The sequence below is a fragment of the Pleurodeles waltl genome, chromosome 6 (genome assembly GCF_031143425.1).
Source record: "Pleurodeles waltl isolate 20211129_DDA chromosome 6, aPleWal1.hap1.20221129, whole genome shotgun sequence".
Classification (NCBI taxonomy): Eukaryota; Metazoa; Chordata; class Amphibia; order Caudata; family Salamandridae; genus Pleurodeles; species Pleurodeles waltl.
This window is the reverse complement of record NC_090445.1, coordinates 1,024,408,824-1,024,422,799: the sequence shown is the minus strand read 5'-3', so window position 1 is coordinate 1,024,422,799 and position 13,976 is coordinate 1,024,408,824.

Here is a 13,976-nt window from a genome sequence, read left to right as displayed (position 1 = left end):
ACTCTAGCCCCTGTGGTCCGTAAAGTGCAGCTTTATTTACAACACACCTGAACCATTTCAGTACCTTAAAAGGCCCACTTCCTAGAAGAGGCATTTCTAGGGCATCAATGACAAAAACACATTCTGAAGAGGTTCGCCATTCTGAATTTATTGATGCCAAACATCATGAGGCCGCTCCCCTGCAGTCCATTATTGAAGAGAGACTTAATATGACACATTCTCTCATGTTACCTTATGGGTAGGGCTGTGTCTGTAGGTAGTGCGAACATGCATGGATGTTGAGCACTCCCTGGGCACATTTGCCCTGTCACACACCCATCCCCACCGGGGCATGTGGGACACTGTTGTTAATGCCACCACAAAGGTGGAAATGTGACAATACTGGCCTGTTCTATCAGGCTCAATTCCTATCTTAGATTACCTGTGCAAAAATGCGACACCTCGGCAAGTAATGCGACCACCACTACCTATATAGGAAATCCACCAGGGTGCAAGTTGCACACCCAGGTGAGTATCACTAGTCACACCCATGTGCAAGTATGCAAGTATGCACACACTGGCAAGTTGTGCCAGTCTCATTGAAGCATATGTCACCCTGGTGAAGGTAGGCCAACTATGCCAAGCTCCCAATATATATGAGCTCCTGCCTACACATGGGCTCGGACACTACATGATCAGGTGCCCCTTCAACAAAGGGTGCCCCTATTGGCAAGCTGTGCCATACACAACATGCATGAAATTCTCCATTGTGTAAGTGTGCACCCACTGGCCTGGTTTGCCTCTGAAGGCCCTATGACCTCTGCGCACACCCTGGGTCCTACCATGGTGGTACCCACACACGTTGGTCATTGCCACCTCCCCTCCAGGGGCGGGCAGGCACTCGCATTTCTCTACTGCCCATATAGGGGGACAGTACCCATGGCCACTAGGAGAGGACTAGCCTACCCTTATGGACATATCTAACCCCCCTTTAGGTAGGGGACACCCACATGGTGGTGCTCCCATGTCTGGATAGGGTACACCTTCATATCCCCACCCGGCCCTCCACATACCACCAGCCCAACAATCAGGGGCCCTCTAGGAAGTAGTAAGGCAGCTCAGAGGTGCTCCCCACACCGGGACTGCAACCGTGAGCGGAGGTGCTCTAATGCCCCTGCAGGCCTCTCCACAGGCTTAGGACATGGTTAACGGCATCTTTCAGGGGGTGGTACACCCAGTGCACAACCCTCCAGTAGCCAGGGCTATACCTGCTCTGAGTATGTGGTATGTGGTATTCCTGTTTCACAGGGCCCATCTGGGTTCAGCATCTCAACCATGTCCCTGCCCACCCCTTCCTACCATAGGTAGGATGGGCACACCTACTTTCCTCCTGTCAGACAGTAGGGAAGTGTCTAGAGTCCTAAGGTGATGCACAGAGTCAGCAAAGACTGGGGGAAAGCAAAAAGTTTCAGGAAAATTCCTTTCAGCAGAGCCATGTCAAACTCCTCCACATTGCTGTACATCTACAGCCCAACCCTCAGACAACCATAGTTCAACTACAGTACATGCACTAGAGCGCTGATACTCAAAGTATGGCCCGTTGGCTATATGCGGCCCTCCTGACCTTTACATGTGACCCTGAGGTCAACAACAGCACTAGGGTGGTGTTTCCTCAACTCAGCACTGAAATTAAAACATGTTAAATATCCAGGAAAACTTTTATATTAAGGTTTATTAAGGTTAAACAAAGGAAGTAATTAGGTTGCACTGCATTGCCTAAATTTAAAAACACCCTTATTTTTATTAAATACATCTTACAGCGAAACTAAGAAAATATGATAGTCTCTTCTGAATTCAAGCATTGTATTTCATTACCAAGTAGAACTGTTCCATGTAAGTTCATCAGATTTTACATGTGCATTGAGAAACATTTTTTTGGAAGTGATAGGTTTCAAACACAAGTTTAGATAGTCATTCTTTCAACTGTGCTGACAACAATGTTAATAGTGAATTAGGAGGCAAGTCATGTGTTATGTGCACTCTTTGGGTGGTCTGGTTTCCTATTATACATGAACAACATAATAGTTTATTAAACTGCACATAGGATAAGGTTTTATACAGCCCACATCATGAAGTCAATGCCGCCTTCTAGCACATCATGGACCAAACCTTTTGGCCCCTGGTAAAATGTTTGCGAGTAGCCATGCACTAGAGTGTAAATTTACAAAGCACATGGTTAATCAGTGTCTCGGCACTGAGCAGACTGAGAAGTGACCCAATCAAAGAGCTTACCTACAGATTGAAACAGCCACATTTTGAGAATGAATATGAAGGCCATCCTTCATTGCATAGAGGTCCAAAAGAAGAGCATTCCAGGCCCTGGCCGCAAACAGTACAAAGGAGGAACCAGACCATCTTTTCTTCCTAAAACCTGGCACCACCTCAAGCATGGTGCCCAAGGAGAGGAGGGATCTGGCCGGGTGATAAGGAGTGAGCTTCTTGGAGAAGTATACTGGAATATTTCGGAGTAGCTTGGCAGCATCATTTCATACAGCTGAAGTGTCTGTAGCTGGTGTGCCAGAAGACTTACAAGAAGAGAATTAGCATAATCTATCCGAGATGTGATGAGAGCATGATTGACAGTTTTCTGGGCTAGAACAGGAAGTAGGTGTAAAAACGTCTTTATGGACTTAGGAAGTCTGGTGCCAACCACTGCTGACACCTGAGACCCAAAGGAAATGAGATTGTCAAATTTGATCCACAGGTTATGTACAGACATAGCTGGTCGAAAGGTGGTTGGGAGCTGCACATAAAGACTATGGAGTCACTCATTATTGTGTTTCGCAAATTCAATTGCGTATACTACCTGAGATATGGGTCCTGGTATTTGGAAAGACTGAAGAAGCTAGAGGTGGGAAACCCATACCTCCACAGAAAATCAATCTAAAGACATTTTGTGGTGAAAGTCACAGAGGAAAAGTTCAGTGCTGTGGCTCCAGGTATGAAACTGTAACAGATGATCCTTAGATCATAGAAAAGCTCCAAGGGAACTGTTGGTCGGACATGTGAAAGTGAATATGTTGCTCATTGGCAGCTAGTTAACCATGAAGTCTTTCCTATTTGCAGTGTTTTCAGAGAGATGACAAATTCAAAATTAACGGGCCATCGTGAAACCTTCTTCATTTCATACAGCAGCAAGGAAACCCCTTTGAAATTACTCATCCTGTGCGACTACACAACTTTGTTGACCAAACAATATGTGAATAATAATATAAAGACATGTCTACTAGACATCCTAGAGCATGGATCAATACTATATACAGAATTGAAGCTAGAGGAATTTGTATTGAAAGAGAAACAGCTGTTTGACACTTGAGCTAAACTTCCATGCTTTAATTGCCACAGTGAGAGTTTCGTTCAACCACCCCCTACAAAACCAGTTAAAAAAAAAACTTTTGCAAGCATATACAAAGATGGATGTAGCAAAAGAAAGGGGTGAATTTCGGTTGCATTATCTTCCTCCAGCAAACGTGCTATTTGAAGGAGGTACTGCAACCAAACTAGTGAAGCACAAGCTCATACAAGAGCTCAAGTGAAACTTTCAGATGAAGAATTTCAATTAAAAAAGGTGTCCTAATTGATAACTGCTGTTTTTGTGGACCATATGTCACAATTGCTAATGGTCAAGATTTTACCCATGCAAAAGTTGGAGAGGTCGTTCAGACTGTTCTACAGAAATCAAAGTCAGTGGGCACCTTTCAATAACTGCACATTGTCTTTGACAGTTATCTTTAACTATCTGCCAATGAATGTGAGCACATCAGATAAATGTCTACAAGTAGAACAATTGTCCTTGCTTGCATCAAAAATTCAACACGTATACCTATGTAACTTGATACATTCTGGTCATCAATATCGATCAAGCTGAACTTAGAGATTTTAACTTGCCAAAACATTGCTGCTGCTTCAGTGAACACTGAATTTCCAATGATTGCAAGTGAAATGATTGACAATGAGGAGTTGGTATTTTTCCTCTGTTATAGCTACCATTTATGGAAAATGGCAAAGGGGTTGCTCTGAGAAGTTATTTTCTGTCTCTATAAGACTACTTGATCCCCAAAACCTATGTTTTGACACCAAAATAAAGTATATAGGTCTCATTGGTCCTGAAATATTATATCATCACTGCAACACATCCATAATTTTTTTTAAATGTCATCCAGAAAAGTTTGGCCTGAGTCAGCCATATCTACCCAAGCTAAGTTACTTCTCAAATGATCCAAAAACACAAATCAAAAATGAAAATCTCTGCACAACAATTTGTTTAACAGAGGTATATCAGAGGGTCAGGATTACCTATGTTAGCAATACATTGTGAATTGTTTTGTTTTGTTTGAATGAAATGGGTAACACATTACTTCTTTGACTTTCCTAATTTTACTTTGGAAATATGTGTTCAAAAGATTCAACAACAAGATAGTGGAAAACAGATATGACAAATGAAATGGCACGATAAATCCAACAAGAATCTTGTAGTTTGGGTCCATATCATTTATTTTCATGACACAAAAGAACAGAAAGGCGGGTTAAAAATGTGACAATGAACAAAAAAGTCTATCATGTTGGATTAAAGCATAGTATTAGAGTCAGAAACAGTTTAGATTCCAATGCACAAACTATACCTATCCTCAGGAAAAGTAAATGTGTCCATGAAATAGTCAGCAGAGTGAATGGTAGACACATACTGGAGGAAATTAGGATGGTTTCTCTTGGAAGTGGTGGTGGAGGTCTTGCCATCCTCTCATGGAGGTCCGGATGACCATCCCCTCCGAGGATGGGGGTGGCACAGAAGCTGTGACTGGGATAGGAGGAGCAAGCTCCACATATGGCAGGGCCTCCCAGTCTGTGATTGGCAGTGGTGTATGTATGCCAGATGCAGAGGGAACACAGGCAGGGGTAACTGGAAGGGGAAAATCTGTGTTCACATGATGGTAGCTGTGGTAAAGCAGGTTTTCACAATTGTCTAATATACAACAGGTATGGGTTACCAGAATCCACCCCATGGCCACAGCACTGTACTGAGTGGGTCCTGCAACAAACTCTGCCATCATGGGCCCGCCGCTGATACACCGCCAGAACGAATGTGGGATCTAAATAGGCTCTGTGCGATTCCACCATCAAGACAGCGATGGAAGGCCTACACATCAGCATTAGAGCACACCACATCAACTGCAGGATGCAGCTTGCCCAATGGATTGGACTCCATCATGGCACTCTTTAGCTCAACCACAAAAAAATCTAAATATGGTGGGCAGAACACTGCTGACTTGATGGCTTGATAGTAACACCATCAAGATCTAAATCAGTCCCTCAGACATAAAAGAACCTACATTCATGTTGGACCTGGCCCTTTTAGTGGGTTCATCCCCTGACATTTTGCCTCCATCCACCTTTGTTTTCTATCCTCTCGCTGTTGGCTCTAGGACTCTAAGTACTTTATCACTGCTGATCAGTACTAAAGTGCAGGTGCTCTTCCTTCTAAAGTTGGTATGATTGGCTTTTACCTAATTGGCATATTTAATTTACCTGTAAGTCCCTTGTACAGTAGTATCCCTATAACCAGGGCCTCCAAATTAAATGCTACTAGTGGGCCTGCAGCATTGCATACGCCACCCACAGAAGTATCGTTTCAACCTGTCTCAGGCCTGCTAGCGCAGGACCTGCACACGCAGTTTGCTGCCACAGGGACCTGGCATCTAAATTTACTTGCCAGACCCAGAACTCCCCTTTTACTCCATGTAAGTCACCCCTAGGGTAGGCCCTTGCTAGCCCTATGGCAGGGTGCTATGTAGGTACAAGGCAAGACGTGTGCCTGGTTGTGTGGCCTGTCCTCGTAGTGACAAACAGCCTATTTTGTTTCTCACTACTGTGGGTGCTGCCTTCTGATAGCATTGCATTGGTAGTGCCCTGCTATATGTCTTGCTGGTATTGTCTGATTTATGAGAGGTAGCGTAGGCATGTTTGGTATGGTTGTTATGGTAGTGAGAAATGGTGCTTACTGGTGTAAGTAGATTTTTTATTACTGTTACAGCAATGACTATTCTAGAAAGTGAGCATTTCTCTGTGCTTTTGACTCTGGTGTTCTGCAGCTTGACTCTGATCCACCTCTGGGCAGAGTGACAGCTGGACTTTGTTCATACTTTTCAGACAGCCTGTACACAGGGAGGGTGGAGGTTTCACAGAGGTGCATCTGCATTTTGAATAGTCTTCTTGGGCTGAGAGAACGGGGAGGTGGGGCACACCTGCATCTGTAAAGGCTGTGCCCTGGCCTCACACAAAAGGGTTGTGAACCCCCAACTTATGTGTGGCACCTGTGCTGGAGGAGAGAGGGGGTACTCCCAGAACCAGTTGTAGCTGGTCAGAACCTCCTCTCCCCTTCTTTGTTAACCCACTGCAAAACTGAGTATAAGTACAGGGGATTTTTCCCCACATTTTGGGAACACTTTGGAGATACTCTGAACTTAACTTACCTGTAACTGGACACAAAATGCTGCTGGAGGGACTCATCAGGACCCGCCTTGGACTGCTGCTGCTGTGCTGACCTGTGACCTGCTGGGTCACCGGGAGGAACTGCCAACTGCCTGCAAACCCTTTGTGCTGGCCTGCTGCTGGGCCCTGCTGCCTTGTGATCCATCTGCTGTGTCCCCCAGGGGCGGGGTGCTGTGGCCCCTGACCCCTGCAGCTGCCTGAAGTGCATGAGAAGTACTTCCATTTTCCTGATCTAGCACCTGGAGAGCGCTCTGGCTAATTATCGCCAAGCATCTCGTGAGCGCTTTTGTTTTATTTGTTGTGCGCTTTGAGGAGCACATGGTCTTGCTGGAATCACCACAGTGACCTGACCCTCAAACATGAGCGCGGCAAAAGCGTGCTGTGTTCTGTGCCCCCGGGGCACCATCAAGTGAAGTTTGGAGCGAGCATGCTCCTAGCATGCCCCTGGGGTGAAGCACGCCCCAAGAAGCACCCCTGGGGCACCAACAACTGTCAACTTGTGCTCGGCCTGGGCGAGGGGAGGACGGGTGGGGAAGGAAGCCTCATCGGAGTCTTCCTGCCCCACTGGGCCCCTCAACTGTTCGGGAAGATGGATGGGGGGAGCCTCATTGGAGGTTTCCCCTGCCCCACCAGAGTCCTCCTTTCCTCTCCAGGGACCGTGGAGCGGAATGGAAGCCTCACCGAAGGCTCCCCACACCGCGTGGTCCTCTCCTTCGTCCCTCATTGGGGTGTTGGTTTGTTCCACCCCCCTTTTGGAGGGCCTGTTGTCGTCCGGGTTGGGGGCCCCAGAGATGGCAGATCCCAGGAGGGGCCTTGATATAAGCAACAGAGGGGGTGTGCATGCTGTATTTGGTCTAATGTTGTTCTGTACAATACAGTTTATTTTTATACAACTTTGCGTAGTGTTTCCTTTGTGGTGGGGATAGTGTGCCACATGTGTTGTGTGTGTTGTGCAAACGCTTTACACATTGCCTCTGACTGCTCATGCCAAGCTACCAAGGGAGTGGCCAGGGGTTATCTTGGACATGTAACTCCCTTGCCCTGACTAGAGTGGGTGGGTTCTGTCTGGCTTAGGTGCATACCCTAGCCAACCAGAAACACCATTTCAAACAAATCAAGCCTAAATGATTCTTTGCCAAGCTCAAAAGACCTGTAGAATGCACTATTAATTTTTTTGAAGGAGAACACTTTCACCCTTCAGAGCTGCAAAAGTGTGTCCTCCTCTCCATCTAAAAGCAAGTTTCCCTACCTCAGAACAGCAGTCAAAGCAAATCTAGAAGAAATCTAGATAAAGATAAAGATATGAGTCCACTATTTTCAATGTATCCTCCCCTCAATACCAATTGAACTTCCCCCCTCATTTCTGTACCTTTCCCATGGAAAGTAAGAATTTTACTTTTAGAGATTTTTCTTTTTAAAAATTGGGCATCGTCATAATTCATCAAGGTGGCATTATGAGCTGATAGGGGTTAGATAAATTAGAGCCACATCATTAGCATACAGCAGAATGATAATAGATATATTGCTGATTTTTGGAGGGTTCTTGTGCACATGACTTAAGGTACCCGGACGACCATATATATAGAGAGAAAATAGTAGGAGATCAACAAGCAGCCCTGCTTTAAGGTGTTTTGAGTTTCAACCTGTCAGGAAAGCCCCAGCGCCCCTCCCATAAGGATTCAACAACAGTATGCAAGTGAAATTTGATAATGAACATTAAAAGATGATGAGAAACATCCTTTTCTCTGTCAAACACTGTGGGAAAGTCAATGAAGGCTATATACATTGACATACCCCCGGAAAAAGGATATCTTTCATCATTCTCTTGGAAAACAGCAATATTATCAGTAGTACTATAAGTCCTCCTAAAAGCAGCTTGTTCTAAAGAATGATGTTATTTTCTTGAGCCTATTGTTGTTGTGAGTGGGAGAGTAAACTCCTAGAAAAGAGTTTGCCAGTTGCATCCAGCAATGCTATCTGTCTAAAACTTGCTGGAGAGGATTTGGGACCCTTTTTATACAATGGTGCGATGACACTACCCTTCTAAGATGAGGAGATTTTTGTGGATTAATTACAATATTCAAAAAATGGTCTTAGAAAGGATCCCCAGCCTACAGCCTCCTATAACTGCAATAGGAACCACATCAGACTCCACAGCTCTAGATGTTCTTGTATTTGTTATAAAATCAACAAGGGAGCACCATACGCCAAAAGCATCACTTCATCTATACAAGGGATGAAAATTGCCTGCACAGTCAACTAGAATCACAATATTTGGGAAGCAAATGCCAATATTTCCTTGAGACCCTAGAAATCGTGGCCTCCCTTAGATTGATCCACTTACCACCACTTTCCCTCCTATGCTCCTGCACTTTCATGATGTCTCGGTAGGGAGAACATCAGAGGCCACCGTTGTACCTACTAAGCTATGAACACTCATATCAGTTACAGTCACAGTCAATTTCTCTGAAGCACTAAACATTTAATAGGATACTATCATAGTCCAGTAGCTCTGCTTGGAAGTTGAATGGAGTGTGAAGGAGGTGGACTCGCCGGCTGGAGATCTTCCATTTTAAAATGACCAAATCATATTTCCTAAGAGTTTCCAGTAAAAGGAAGCCACACTTATCTGTTCTAATTGTTTCCAGTAAAGAAACCTCTGGAACAGACCACACTTCTTTTTCAACATTAGCAAAGGTCATGGAAGCAGATTTAGAAACCTTTGCATTTAAATTGCCCATGATTATTACCAAGGAACAATCTTCAGCCATATTAATAACATGAACAAAAGCAAACATTAGACCCACCAAATGGTCAGAAGACTTCCCTAGAGGGATATACATATTTGCTAAAAGGAAAAAGGAAGGAGAGCCTCTCGCATCTTGGAATATCAATTTCAAACAAAGACATAAATTCAAAGGATGAATAAAAACTTCCTGATTTCATGTGAGTGCACTCTTAAGGAAAGACGTCACCCCCCCCTCCACTGACATGGCCCCTTTCAGAGCACCTTGCACTGCAAGAAAATACAAATAAAATCTTTACATTCCCTGATTTCCTGTGAACATACAAAAAATAGACTGAGAGACTTCAGAAAATGCAGTATTGCTTCATCATGACCCACCCCAGCCAAATTCCAAGATAGGAGAAGCCCACCAGAGATACCTCAGTGCCCCACAAATTTTAATGTGGGGAGGCACTATCCAAGACTCCCACCACCTGACTCCATTTAAGGTCACTGTGACTCAACACCTGTAGACTAACCCCAGGACCCTCCAAAATGTTGATCACTCTTTCTGCATACCCTAGTGAGAAAATTATATCCTTTGGATACCCCTGTTGAATGTCATTATCAGGCCCCAATGGAGCAGCCACCACAGACTTATTTAGTTTTATGGTGTTCATTTGTTGTGCCGGGGTCTCCAAGTACTCAGTAAAAGTACTCCATCAATTCCACTTTTTAGGAAAAATTGTCAATTTGCCCAACCAGGTTTGCAATAACCAATGATTCAAAAGTAATTCTGAAATACAGGGTCGGCACATTTGAGTGAATAGTCACATTTTGGATGTCACTACTTTTTACCAACCTTTGCACTTCTGTCTCCAAAAATGATTTTAAAATAGAGCTTCCATTCACCAGAAGACTCACTATCAAATAATAAAATAAAATCTATGGTGTTTGACACTAGGTTCTGCTCCGGAGACACCCCTTGAGATAACCAACTGTGCAATACACTGCTTACTTCATGGTCCTTGGCACAAAAGCTCTTGCCCCGTAACTGAGCAGAGGATGAGATTTAGTATTGAAGCTGTTACAGTACCTTGTTCTTCATTATTTCAGATATTCGATGGATGAATTACTTGGCTTCCCAGATTTCCCTTTACCAATAGAGAACTGCCCTCTCTGTGTAAACCAACAGAATTAATGTGGGCCACATTATGCTTTATCCTCTGTGCCATAGGAGCTGTACTTTCAACCCCCCCAACCCTGACTGAGTGTAAGAGGCCCTCAGTACAACATTTTGAAATACACTGATCTAATGGGGAAACAGAAATGAGAGTATCAACCAAAAATGCCCCACATTTCTTCCAGCTTGGGGTTGCAGTGGTCTTACAAGCACTCATGTCAGGCTCAATGTCTCCACTCATCACAGGACTGGATTTCTCCCAAAATAACAAGATGACACATCAAGGCCAGTTACTGCTGGTTCAAGTTCTCTGCCTGAAGAAACTGGAACCATATTCCAGGCAAAATAGATTATAGTGTGGTCAGACCACTCTATAACTCTGACTTTCTTAATTTACTCTCATTGCAATTAGATAATATTAGGTTAAGAATATGACCAGCAGAGTGCATCTGTTGATTAACGATTTGACTCAGTTTCCATGCAGTCTTGTTATTGAGTAAAAGTTCAGCTTGAGGGTCAAAAGCGCTGTCCAAATGTAAATTCAGGTCACCTATGAATGTTAAGTATTTGGATACACATCATCCAACTAGGAGAGAAATTATTCTGCAGGTCTCGGAGACCAGTAGACCAAAGTGCTAGCAAAAGATTTATTGGCAGATAGAGACAGACAAAACCCCAAGGATTCAGCCCCCTGTAGGTCCATAAGCTCAAATGAGAAACACTTAAAGAATTTTTTAAGACAATTGCAAGACCCCTTCTATTTTTTCAACTTTATTACGATGCAGCATATTGTACCCCCCCAGGAATCACAATCGCAATATATGGCGCCAAGGAGTCCAACAACCATGTCTCTGTGAGGAAGAGAATATCCTCCATGACAAGGATGAAAATATGCAAGGCATCTTTGTGGAGAGAGCATATGTTAATTAAGGCAGCACAAATGCCTATATACACCCAGGGTCATATTTACAAGAAATAACGCATTGTTGTGTTGCAGCAGCAATGCGTCAAAATACTTTTTGCTTTGGTATGACATTATCCTACGCCATGCATCACATTTACAATGCAGCCCATCATGTGGTAATGACCCAGGCTACATAAAAAAACCTGCTGCATCTGTGTGCATCAAGTCGTAAGGAAATCTGACGCTAGGATACATACCCTTGATATCCTAGATCAATTCAAACATGGGGGATGGGATATCCATCATGTTTGACAGAGTAACCTGTTTGTCTTACTCTAAATCAGGCCCTAATTTATGACCAGACACACATCACCTGCACAGGAGCTGGGGGAGGAATACTGGTCACAGGGACTGCATGCACCATGAGAATTAGGTGCAATGTGCATAGTGATGGTGTCAATATGTCCAAACACATTTACTATGGTCATCAAGAAAAATAATTCTGATCACCATTGCAGATGTGGACCTAGCCTTTTATTAGACATGCAGGAATGGTAGGAAAAGCAAGCACTGTGTTGTCATGACACAAAACGTCAGCCTTGTCACAGTGTTTGTATGAGCAATGCTGAGAGCCGTCCATCTGAAAGGCTACTACAGTGCAACTTGGACTCAATACCTCCATGTAACAAACATCTTATGCATCCATATTGTAATGAAAGTCAAATAGGAGCATGTCTGAGGGTCGATCACCATACTCATGTCAACAACTAACATAGCACACCAATAACACATCTCATCTTCTTGCAGAAGAAGTACCTACACCTCAAGACCATCAGCCTGTCCGGATGACGATCTTGATGATGATGACAACCTGCCAACCCAACACCAAAACCCGCTTTGACAAATCGTGGCCTCCTTTGAGACATCATCTCTGGTTGTGAGAAGGGCTGGTAGCCTCGCGGGGTCTCCAGAGGATCAAACCATCATCTAACACACACCACCTGCCATCCCACCCCTAGCCCTGGACTCTGAGGAACTCCAAGTTGTATTCCAACATTGTGCGGCAGTCCAGCTGGAAAAGGTGGGCATGGAGACAATGGCAGGCACCCTAGAGTCAGTCCGTAGGTGCCTCAGTTCCAATATGCACTTTAATTTCACTTTATTTACTTGCACTTCTTCATCACTTATTAAGAGCACCTAATATTAATAGGTTTTGCCCTATTGATTGTGTGTTTGAGTTGGAAATGGATGAAATACTTGATGAACCTTACAGAGTTTGGAATAGTTTAGTGAAATAACTACTGCTGTAGAAATCAAGGGATATACTACACCTCCCCTTCGCTCTGTCACCGCGAACAGTCTCTAGCTGACATTGCTGGTGTCATGAGGAAGAGACATGAACAACTGTCCTGCCAAGGAGGCACAGCAAGGTTGCCCACCAGGTGGGGGTGATTCGCAACATCCTGGAGTCCATGGAGCGGACCCAGGACGCATACATATCAACAATGGGTGCCAATCACCTCAATATTGGGGCTGTTCTGGGAAACCTGCAGATCCTTCTTAATGCACTGCTGCCTCACTTTTTGGATCGGAAAATTGCTGCTGTAGCCAGAATATCCACACCTTATGCCCCTGATGTGTGTATGCCTCCATTGCCTCCAGCACCAACAACATCCCCTCATGGGAAGCACCGCACACATCAGAGGAGGAAGATGTGTACTTTACCTCTTTCCACCAAAAATTGCCTGGTAACATTTCTTTGTCCCAAATGGGCAGTTTTTCTTTTGCTCGGTGCTCGTTACCATGCCAGTATGCTATATTCAATTTGCCATCCCACCTGTTGATCTCACCCATTTGTGGACTGTTAATGTGGCCTATCATCCCTATTGCCAATTTGTTGCTCCTCTTCCTTACTACAACACTCCTCCACATGTTCCATGCAATGTATTTCCCATTAACTCTGTCTGGACATCCTGTGTCTCACTCACAATATTGTGTTTTTTGGTGCAAGGACTGCCACTTGCCCCTTGCTCCTGGGGTCACGTGTGAATAAAATAATTCACCAGAACCAGCGTGTAGTATGCCTGTTCATGATGGGATGTCATAGATCATAGTGGATGTTCTGCCCCTAAAGACACAGCCGGTGTTGAAAATGGAAAGGTGTTCAATGGACCCAATGCAAATATTGCACAATCCAAGGGCAACAGTATATGTGAACCTTATGTGCATCTGAACTAGGAAGTAGTCCCCCAAGGTCACATGCACGGTGTGCAACAATGAGCATTCAGTCAATGGTAAAGTGAATAAAGTCACAGCACAGGTGGGTCTAGCCCCCATGAATACCATCCAGCAAACAACACCGCTAAGACAAAATAATGGTGCTTGGGGATTGTGTAAGGGGCTGGCATCAGTGTGTGCCCCAAACTATCCTTGATTAGTATCAATGGTTTGACATCATGTTGTATTTAATTATTGGACTGTGGGGTTTCCTTGGGGATGGAATTTGGAATGTAAGAGGTGTCAGTCCTATAGAATGTGGGAAGGACATTAGTTGACTGGTAGGCTTGGAGGCTGGAAGCGCTGTGCTGTTTCACACTAAACTCTACTTGTATTCTCATCTGTTTTTTGGATATAAT